The sequence below is a fragment of the Colobus angolensis genome, unplaced genomic scaffold (assembly GCF_000951035.1).
Source record: "Colobus angolensis palliatus isolate OR3802 unplaced genomic scaffold, Cang.pa_1.0 Scaffold643, whole genome shotgun sequence".
NCBI classification, from domain to species: Eukaryota; Metazoa; Chordata; class Mammalia; order Primates; family Cercopithecidae; genus Colobus; species Colobus angolensis.
Genome location: NW_012120077.1, coordinates 20,734 through 32,651, shown reverse-complemented (window position 1 = coordinate 32,651; position 11,918 = coordinate 20,734). Strand labels below are relative to the sequence as shown.

The following is an 11,918-nucleotide window of genomic DNA, read 5'->3' as shown; positions in this document are numbered from 1 at the left end:
CTACAGAATGGGAGAAAATTTTTGCAATCTACTCATCTGACAAAGGGCTAATATCCAGAATCTACAAAGAACTCAAACAAATATACAAGAAAGTTCTTCTTAAAGAAGAGAATCTTTTCATATATCTTTCTTTCTTAACTCTTTTTCATAGTTTTTTAATGTGCTTAACAAATATTAATAAATATTTCAACTCCTAATGTGTATCTGGCTCTAATTTCCCTCTCAGCATCATCTGATTCTTAGTCTCTCCCAGCAAATTAAACCCGAGGACTTGAGAACTAACCTGACGACTTTACCTGCTTTCCTTCTTTTGTCTATCTCTCCCCGTCATTCTTTTACTTATTCCTGCGTATTGCTCAGCTCTCATCTTAGTAATCAGTGACTCCAGGATACTTTCTATTATCTCCACTGATGCTTTCTTGTCATTGGGTTTTTCCTTGAGATAATGGATTTTATATAATTTTTATTACTTACACATATTCTATCTTTTGAAGGAGAATATAAAGTATGTGGGCACAGAAACTGTGTCCATTTTTTTCACTGAAAATTTTGCACTTACCTGTGTTTTGTGCTAATCCCTTTGTAAATATTATTTGAACGAATGATCAATACCTTCTTAGATGTTAAATAATGAAGACTATAATTTAACCAACTCTAATTTTGAAGTCTCCTTAGTATTCCCCTCTATTAGTAGTACTCAAAAAACTCACATACATGTGATAGTATCACTATGTACATGAATTCTAATTAGTGTCTGCTTTACCCCACCCACTTCCCATCTTTCTTTCAGTGTAAGTCAAACACTCTCAATGAAGATTGTAGAATCAGTTCTACTGAAAATTCAAAGGCAGTAAAATAAAACCAATGACAGTATGTTTACCTTAGGTAGGGGTTTGGCAGGTTTGCAGTGGAGTCCTCCAACAAAATCAACATTTGATAACAGTGGATGAGGAAACTGAAAATCCCAGGAGTTTCGAATAAGCCATATGTCAGCTTTCCCCATTGTCTCAGTTAATGTAGTGGGTCTTCCTGACAAGAATAAAAAAAAGAATAGGTGAATGACACAAGATAATTACATTAAGTAATTTTCAGAAAGGGGTTAGAATAAAGAAGGCAAAAATATAAGCAAACTGTCTGTGCTTTGAAAAATATATATGTATGTTCATTTATAGACATAATTAAATTTTATGTATTATTTATTTTGCCCAAGAATATTTATAAGAAAGGCAAAGTAGTAGGAGAATTATGAGGTTAAGCTACATCTCTAATGTCACATCAGTATACTCACAATCACAAATAATTATTAAAATAAGCCACAGTGAATTAAACATCAATTTCTTTTCTTTTTAAAGCTTCAATAGTATCACATGGACATTTAAACGACTCTTTGAGCTCCCTAGTCAATTAATTCTACTGTACACATAAAAATAATTATCTAAGAAATAGTCTAGTTTATACAACTCATTAAGTTAATTCTTTTATCTTTGGTTCTTCAAGTGAACTGTGGTTTATGTGGAGAGTATGGCTGAAAACTTTGTACTCTTTTAGATTCAAGCTAAGATCTTAATAATATTAACTTTAAGTAAATATATTTGTAAATTATAGCTAGAAATTTTTGAGAAATTATTGAAATAAAGATTTGTACTCAACCTTAATCTGTCTTATATTTTTTAATAAAGAGAAATAGTTCAAAAAACAACTATGTAGATATAACAACCTTCAGATTCCAATAAGGTGATTGGACTTTAAATGAATGGTTTCCAATTCTTTAATGAAAGAGTATAGAAACATTACAAATTGCAAATTATCTTTAATGATTTTTGCATCGGAGATATAGACATTCTCTCTCTCTGCTGTGAAGGAAACCTTCGGTTAACATGGGAACATCTTTTGATTTCTATATAAGAAAACTAAGCTTTACAGAAAAAATAATTTCTGCAGTTAGATAGATAGTTGTAGAAAAATGTGTAACTACTCATTCTAAATCTATGCATTCAGAAATATGTTATTTGATCTGGGTTTTACTGTATTTAAGATGAAAAACAAAGTATACTAAAACAGATGTGTAATTGCTTAAAGTCTTAGATGCACTAATACATAGGTTTATGGTTTCTTTGGGTGTTCTGTGTGAGTGATGGCCACAGGGTTTTAACGACCCTGTAATTTAAGCTTTTCTATAATATTTGTGAGATTGATAGATCATCTTGTAGTTTCGTTTTATAAATTCACTTAACAAAACCCCACTACCCTGACTTTACAGCTTTATATAGGCTCTGCCTCAAAGACACAAATAAGTTACAGATTGAAAAAAAAACTACTTACCTAGAACTTCACTATAAAATTCATCCCACTTCTTCAAGTCATACATTTGGAAACAAAAGTCAAAAGAAAGCATATAGATCATATTTTTTACCCTCTCCATGAAAGTCATTTGATCACTTAATTCTGACATAACAACAGGTACGTAGGAGGGAGGGAAAATAAATCCTACACAATGCTTTTCAAAAACATAGCCAGGAGTGAAGCGGAGACTGTACACAAGGGATGTGTTAAATAGCTCAGCCAGCAGCTCACTACAGGGAAAAACAGGATCTGCAAAAACGACGTCAAATCTTGATTGTTGTAATTTCTTCATTAATTTCTTATTTGAAACCATATCTTTACAGAAATTTCTAAATATGTCACCAAACGTCCACATGATTTCTTGCATTTGTGAAAAATATAACCAAAATGTATCTTTTGGAAGGTCTGACCATCTCTTAACCTCTTGCATGGAGATATTCTCAAACTCAGTTTTAGTTAAAGATGTAGGAAAAACTTCAATTTTAAGAGTAGATGAGTTGTTGGGATCAAAAAGAATGGAAGCTGAAGATGCCAGGACAGTCACCTCATGACCTCTCTGGACAAGCTCTTCCAGGATTGTCTTCATATTCATCCAATGGCTATATTCTGCTGCCCACACCAGCACCTTTCCACAACTCCCAGAGCTAAAGTAAAAGCTCAGTTGTATTAGCAGAATTACTGAAGTCCATTTCACAGACATCCTGTTGCAATGCAATGCTTGTTTTCCAGTTGCTGTTCCTTTCTGTCATTTCTCATTGTTATATCCAATGATAAATTAGCCAACAAGTTAAAATGTAACCCTTATACTTCAAAGTACATACAATATCATTCCGAGCATGTGGATGGCAAGGAGACAAATGAAGGTAAATGACCTGTTTACACAGATGTGATTAATTTCCCGTTTATGTTTCTGAGTGCTATCCTTCAGCTAATATCAAGGATCTTGTATGGACATGCCATCTGTCTTATGCAATATATTTTAGAAGAGTGTCCAGAATAGTAGCAGTGAAAGGTCATGTTTCTCCAGCCCATTTGACACAAAACTAAAGATACAATGACAAAATATCATACATATATTTTTGTACCCTTTGTTGATGTATAATTTAAATATCATACAATTTATCAATTATTGTGTAAAATTTACTGTTTCATAGTATATTCACAGAATTGTGCATCTACCACAACAATCTATTTGACAGCCCTTTTATCTCCCCAAAATAAGTCCTATAGCCTTTAGCCTTTTCCTCTCCACCTCTAGTTTCTGCATTTCCCCTGCACTGGGTAATTGCTAATTGAATTTCTATCTCTATAGATTTACCTATTCTGGATGATTTTTAATACATGCAATCATACAATATGTGGTATTTCATGACTGGCTTCTGTTATGTAACATAATATTTTAAATGTTCACTTATGATATAGCATATACAAGTTGATTCTTACAACCATGATGTAAGATATTGAGAGTATGAAGATGACACTATCTTTATAAACTTTATGAAAGTAATCAAAGATAAAGAGAGAAAAGGAGAAAAGTAAATCAAGCTTGTAGTACATTCAGCATTAATCATCAGGTTAGTTTGTTCTCTGACTCACTTCCTCATAGTTATTTGGCTATTGTCCTAGAATTATGCAGACCTTGTTACGAGATTGTAGTTCCTCTTATCTCTTCTATAGATAATAACTTAAACATTATGAAATGATCAACTTTCCTTCTGAGATAATCCTTCAGGTCCAGCAGACTGATAAAACTATTGACTCAGCAAGTCTGAAGGACCTTACTGATGCCAGCTGATCTAGAGGACCCCACAAGGAACTGACTCAGCAAATAATGTTGTTCCTTGTTCTGATAACTTTGTCCCTATTACCCTGACCAATCAATTACCCAAATTTTCCAGTCCATCACCATCTATGATCTCCTTAAAACCTCCAACCCAGAGCTCCTTGAGGAGCTGGATTTGAGATTCTCTTCTCATCTCCTTGCTCAGTGCCCTGCAATTATTAAACTCCTTCTTTGCTGCCAAACCTGACATCTCAGTGTAGTTGGACTATTATTGGACAGTAAGCATATGAACCTGTTGGTCCTATAACAAAACTTCAATGGAATAAGTAACTGCAAATATAATAAAACTAGAAAGATAACTATAATTAGAAGTGGAACTTAATGATGTAACAGAATTGATGAAATCTCATGATAAAACAAATAAGTGAGGAGTTACTTCTTAGGGAAGAGAAAGAAACTTTTTCTTGAGATGGAATCTACTGGTGAAGATGCTATGTACATTGTTGAATGACAACAGGAGATTTGGAATATTACTTAAACTTACTTTATAAAGTAGCATTAGAGTTTGAGAGGATTAATTCCAATTTTGGAAATAGATCCTCTATGGGTAAAATGCTATCTGACAGAATTGCATGTTGAAAAAAATCTTTTGTGAAAGGGTGGGTTAATGTATGTGGCAAATGCCATTGTTGTCTTATTTTTAAGAAATTGCCACAGCCATGCCAACTACTAGCAGCCACCACCATAATAAGTTATCAAACATCAATATTGATGCAAGACTCTCCATCAACAAAAGTTGCACTCACTGAAGATTCAGATCATAAATAGCAGTCTTTACCAATTAAGTGTTTTTTAATTAAGGCATGTACTTTGTAGACTTAATATTATCACACACTGAATACACTACAGCATTGTGTAAGTGTAACTTTTTATATTCCTTATAAACCAAAGCAAATTGTGTGACTCACTTCATTGCAATATTTGCTTTATTGTAGTATTCTAGAACCAAATCTGCAACATCTCAGAAGTATGCCTTGTATTAGTGAAAACACTTAATATGAGATAAACTCTAAAATATGTATTTCAGTTGAATGGGCTCTATTTACTCACCCCTTCTGTTCCTCTTTGTGAGAGCCATGCACATTACCTACTTTCAGTCAGTCATCTTGGCCACATACATTAACCCACTCTTTCACAAAAGATTTTTTTAAAGTTTCTAATTCATACAAAACACAAACATACACAACATATGCATACTTTCTGTCATTCCACACAAAGCCCAAAGTGACAAGGTGTTTTTGGAAAACAAATATTTTACATCACTTTTCCTATGTGAACCCTCACTAATTAGCTGATAATACATTGAATAGCTGTAATATAAAGACTATTTTGATATGAATCACATGAACAATACAGGATGTTTAGAGTTCCAGACAAAATACACAAGTACTTCTATATGAAATAATTAGAAAAACTTAATGAGGCAGGTAACATATGATATAAGACGAAAGCTTTGATTGGACCTAGGCAGTGTGTGGCCAAAAAGGGATTTTCCAACAAAGAACAGAAAGATTAAAGGTCATGGACATATAGAGAGCATCCCAATGTGTATGGATCACAGAGAAAGTTGAGGGCAGGAGATTACAAAAGACAGTTAATTTGGAATGAAGACCTTAGGCAGTCTTACTTGGCAGTCTCACACCATGGATTTGGATTTTAATACACCAACAAAATTTACTTACACAACTTTTAAAGAATGACAGTTATGAAATCAAGATTTTCCTTTAGCAAGCAACCGTGTCAACTAATATTGGCGTGCAACGTCAAGACCTTAAATTAGAAAGGATTATTAAAAATGTGCATTTGTAACCAAAACAGGAGATCATAATGGCCTGATATGGTTTGGCTGTCTTCCCACGAAAATCTCATGTTGAAGTGTAACTATCACAATTCCCACATGATGTAGGAGGGACTTGATGGAGGTAATTGAATCATGGGGATGAGTCTTTTCCATGCTATTCTCTTCATAGAAAATCTTTGCTTTAGATTTTGCTATTTGTTTTTGGATAATTAGTCTTCTTTACTTTCTGCTTTTCTTCATGCCTCCTTCGCTCCTTGATTTTATATATTAATTTATTTTTAATTAAAATAGAAAAAGGGAGCAGTTACTTAGAATTTATGTTCAATGTTGAATTTTGTTCATCTTTATGCCTTTTGTCACATACTTTTTTTTTTAAATGGGAAATCTATATGAAAATATTGCATTTGAAAACATAGGAATACATAGATGTTCCAATTTCATAAGCAAAACAAATTTCACAATCCTAATTAGCATACTTGCTTTTATTGAGTTTTATGAAATTTAATTAACCATTAAATTTTAAAAACTCCTTGGATAGTGTACAAATCGTAGTACCTAAAGAGTGGAAATCTAGAATTGTGATAGGAAGAAAGTTAAAATTATCTGATTGCTAGACTGTAACATCAAAACTGTAATTTACTTTTAATTCTAGAAAAGTCTAATTCATAAGAAAGACTACATGAATCTAAGTTTCTACTTTCATGCCCAAGTAGAGTGAAAGGAGTTCTTATACAATCAAATATGTTGAGAAGATTCTTGGGCATAATTCTTCTCTATCTTTGTTATATCAGCCCTCCCTTTATATGTTCCTTGGAGTTAGTACACTTCAGCGTTGTTTTTGTTTTTGTTTTTGGTTTTTGATTTGTTTGTTTTCGAGTAGTCAGCACTGACCTTAAGATTTAAAACCTTGGGCGGGCGCCGTGGCTGAGGCTTGTAATCCCAGCACTTTGGGAGGCCGAGGCAGATGGATCATGAGGTCAGTAGAGTGAGACCATCCAGGCTAACATGGTGAAACCCCCTCTCTACTAAAAATACAGAAAATTAGTGGGTCGTGGTGGTGGGTGCATATAGTGTCAGCTACTAGGCTACCAAAAATACAAAAAATTAGCCGGGTGTAGTAGTCCCAGCTACTCGGGAGGCAGAGGCAGGAGAATGGCGTGAACCAGCAAGGGTGGAGTTTGCAGTGAGCCAAGATCACGCCACTGCACTCCAGACTAGGCGACAGAGCGAGACTCCGTCTAAAAAATAAAACAAAGATTTAAAATAACAAAATGTGAGATAGGAACTTAATATTTTCTTTTCATTTTGTCACAAACAAATAACAACAAAGAGAAGTATTTCCAAAGTAACTTCAAGAATTCAAAGGCAAATGATTAGTTGAGCTCACATACACTACTGTAATGCTTTAAAATTTTTTATGTGGAAGTAGTGCCTGTTAATGCAAAGCAGAAAATGAGATTCAAATTCCAAATGAAAAGTCACACTTTCTTCACTGTGTAAATGGCTGGTTATAAGGACTGGAGGTTGTACTCACCTTCTGTGGAATCTGGGCCAAGTCTGAGACGATATCAGCCTTCCCTTCTGTAAGATTTTGCACAACTGGCCCCAGAGAAAACACCACGGTGCCATCTTTGGCAGAGATCTGGACAAATTCTTTCATTTCCTACAACAAAAATAATTTCTGCATCATAAAGATGCAATATCATATAGAATAATATAGTTTACCTATGCTTTAATAAAAACCTGAAAATGTTTCCATATGTATCATTATATTGTCCCTATATTCTGCCATATACTTCTAGTCTCTACAAGAAAGTTTGTGTTAGAAACACATGGCTTCAATACATAGTAATTATTTACTAGAAACAGTACACAACCAAATAATTATACAGGACACTTAAGTAATAAATACACAGCTTTTTAAATATTTGGCAGATACTCTAAATTCTAATTCCTTGAGGAGTGATGTCAGTAAAATGATGAAATAACGCCCACCAAATTAATTCCCGCACAAAGAGACAGCTAGTAACTATGTAAATACAAAAAGCCACGCTGAATTCATCAGAGCTAAAAAGAGAAGAAGAAAATCCCAAGACTCATAGACATGGGAAAACTCATGATCTGTAAGATGAATAATTCTTTTGGATTATGACATCCCTTCCACACACCAAGAAGACACACCACTGTGAGAGAACTTTACCTGAAGTTACCAAGATCAGAGGAGGAAATTTGAGGGGAATGTTCAGTTTCTTCATGGATCTGTGATTCTTTTTGGGAAGCCCATTTTTGTCCTACCCCAGGAGAGGCATTAGGAGCGGCTAGAGGGTTGAATGACCTGGGGTGAATTGGAAACAAGAATGGGAGTACTAATCACAGTGACAGGCACACAGATCTCAGCAACTGCTTGGTGTTCCTATTACCAGGAATGCCACACTGCAGAGTTTGATCAGTACCATAACACTGCAGGGACCAATATCCAAAAGAAGGTCTGAATCTTTGGCCCGTATTTTTTACAATTCTCAGGTCCTCATACGGAGCTTTACCATGACCTCCAAACAAGTATAACATTTGAGATTAAGTTTCAGTTATTGCTTAGGTCTCTCCAAGACCTAGAAATCACTGCAATCTGGTTTTAAGTTACAATGCAGAGTTAAAGTTCAGATTATCCGTAAATTATTGATAAGAAATTCAGTGCACACCTATTTTAAAAATTCAGAAATCACAGCACATACGAATATAAAGTTGAAGAAAACACATTATAGAGAATAATCCAGGAAAAAGATGATGAATTTTCCAAAGAAGTGGAAATGTTTTAAAAATAAAAAGTAATCCAATTAAAAAAAATAAGTGAAGTGAATTGAAAAACTCATTAGGAAACTTCAACAGCAGACTTGGTCAAACAGAGTAAGGAATCAGCAATCCTAAAGGTAAAACATATGTAATTTACGCAGTCAGAAGAGCCAAAAAAGAGAAATAATTAAAATTAGTGAAGTAAGCCTATGGAAAGTATCAAATATTATTAAGCAAACTACCTCCATATAATAGGAGTTTTTGAAGGAGATAAGAAACAAAAAGGTCTAGAGATCATACTTAAGAAAATAATGATGCAACATTTTGTAAATCTAGAGAAAGATGACAGTATCCAGGTACCCTAATCAAATTTAATCCAAAGAGTATTTCTCAAAGGCACATCTTATTTAAATGGTTAAAAGGCAAATACAAAGAAAGAATAGTGATAGCAATATGAGAAAAAATTTGTACCATTTTAAACTATGTCCCAATTCAAGTTTCATCAAATTTCTCAAAATAAAATAAAATAAAATAAAATAAATCAGCTCGTGAGCAAGAAGAAAATAAGATATACATTTAAAGTGCTGAAAAAAAATCTTCCATGCAAAGATACTGTGCCTACCAAAGCAGTTCTTAAAACTGGAAAGAATGATAAGATTTTCCCACACCAACAAAAGCTAAGGCATTCATAAATACCAGACCAATCTTATCAGAAATAATAGGAAGGAAAAATTTTTTATTGTAAAGAAAAGGACACTCATATGTAACAAGTACACATCTGAAGGCATAAAAAGCACTAGTAAAAGCAATTATAAAGACAAATTCAGAATAATCTAATACTATAATGGTGGTATATAAGCCATTTTTCTCTTTATCATGAAGAAAAAAGACAAAGATATTAAAGAAAATAGTAACTACAATTGATTAAGAGATGGAAATTTGAAAAGATATAAATTTAGACCTCAAAAAGTCATTACGTGGAAGACAAAATTATGTCAAAATACAGTTTTGTTTATTTTTCTTTGTGCTGATAGTTGTCATCAGTTTAAAATATCTAACAATAAAATATTCTTGTAAATCTTTCATTAACTAAGAAGCCAAACTTAGACACAATACACAAAAGTGGCATGAAATCAAAACATACTACTAGAGAAAATTTCTTAACCATTAAAGGAAGACACAAAGAGAGATAGAGAGACAGACAGAGAGAGAGAGAGAGAGAAACAGAGACAGATCAAGAGAGAAAGGAGATACCAAAAGTAACCCAGAAAAGAATTAACAAAATGGAGGTAGCAAATCTTTATCTATTAATCATATTACAGAATGAAATTGATTGAATGATCCAGGTAAAAGACATCAAGTGACTGAATAGATAAATAATTAAAACTCAACTCTATTGTCCACACAGGAAACTCACTTCCCCTATGAAGGCATACACAGACTAAAAGGAAAGAAATAGAAAACTTTGTTTATTGTCATTGTAAACAATAAAAAAATTGCAATAGTAGCTATACTTAGTTAAAATATATATTAAGTCGAGATTGATAGGAAATTGGTTATTATATAATAATCAAGAGCACACTAGAGCAACAGAATAAATTTGTAAATATATATGGTCATAACACTGGAACATCCAAATATATAAAGCAAAATTTACAGAGCTGAGGAGAGAGATTTACCATGATATAATAGTAGAAGACATCAGCACTTTACTTACAATAATAAAAGTATAATTCAGATAGAAAATCAAAGAAGAAATCTCAGAGTTAAACTGCACTCTAGGTAAGATAAACGTAACATGGACATTTACAGAACATTCCATCGAACATCTGCAGAATATGTGATCTTCTCAACAGCACATGAAACATCTTCTAGAATAGACCATATTTTATGTCCAAATATGTCTTAAAATTTTTGTATATCAAAATTAGGTCAATTTTTTCCACAATGGAATAAAACTAGAAATCAATAAAAGAAATAATTTGGGAACATGTACAGCTATACGGAAATTAACTGTGCTCATAAACAACCATTGAGTATATAGATAAATTATTTTAAAAATATGAGAAAAATAAAAATGGAAAGACAATATAACAAAACCTAGAAGATACAGAAAAAATAAGTTCTAAAACAACGAATATATACCAATAAATGTCTATGTTAAAAATACAGAAATATCTTAAATAAGCAACCTATACCACCTCAAGAAATGTGAAAACAGAAACTAAACTAAAAAAACAGTAGATAGGGAATATAACAAAGATTTTCATGGATATAGATAAAACAGATTTTTAAAATGTTTAAAGATCAACAAGACAAAAGTTGGTTTATTGAATACATAAAATTGAAAAATCTTCAGCTAGATTAATTACAAAAAGTTATGATTCAAATAAATAAAATGAGAGATGGAAAAGATACATAACAACTGATACACAGAAATACAAAGGATTATAAGATACTGTTAAAATCAAGTTCATGCCAACAAATAAAAAAATCTAAAGGATATAAAAAAAAATTTGGACACACACAACCAACCAGTATTGAATTAAAAAGAAATAGAAACATGAAGAGGGAAATTATGAGTAACAAGATTGAAGCAGTAATAAGAACTCACATCACAAAACAAAAACTAAAAACCATGAACTGATGGCTTCAATACTAACTTAAGATGGATTAAAGACTTAAACGTAAAACCTAAAACCACAAAAACCCTAGAATAAAACCTAGGCAATGCCATTCAGGACGTAGGCATGGACAAATACTTCATGACTGAAGCACCTAAAGCAATTGCAAAAAAAGCCAGAGTTGACAAATGGGATCTAATTAAACTGAAGAGCTTCTGGACAGCAAAATAAACTATCATCAGAGTGAACAGGAAACCTGCAGGCTGGGAGAAAATTTTTGCAATCTATCCATGTGACAAAGGGCTAATACCTAGAATCTCCAAATAACTTAAACAACTTTACAAGACAAAAACAAACAACCCCATCAAAAACTGGGTAAAGGATATGAACAGACCCTTCTCAAAAGAAGACATGTATGCAAACAACAAACATATGAAAAAAAAGATCATCATCATTATCATTACAGAAATGCAAATCGAAACCACAATGAGATACCATCTCACAGTAGTTAGAATTG

At 32.8% G+C, this 11,918-nt stretch overlaps 1 pseudogene; it reads right to left on the bottom strand.

Moving 5' to 3' along the window:
* Nucleotides 1-3,084, bottom strand: part of LOC105527725 — a 53,026-nt pseudogene extending 49,942 nt beyond the window's left edge.
* Nucleotides 3,085-11,918: the final 8,834 nt, after the last annotated feature.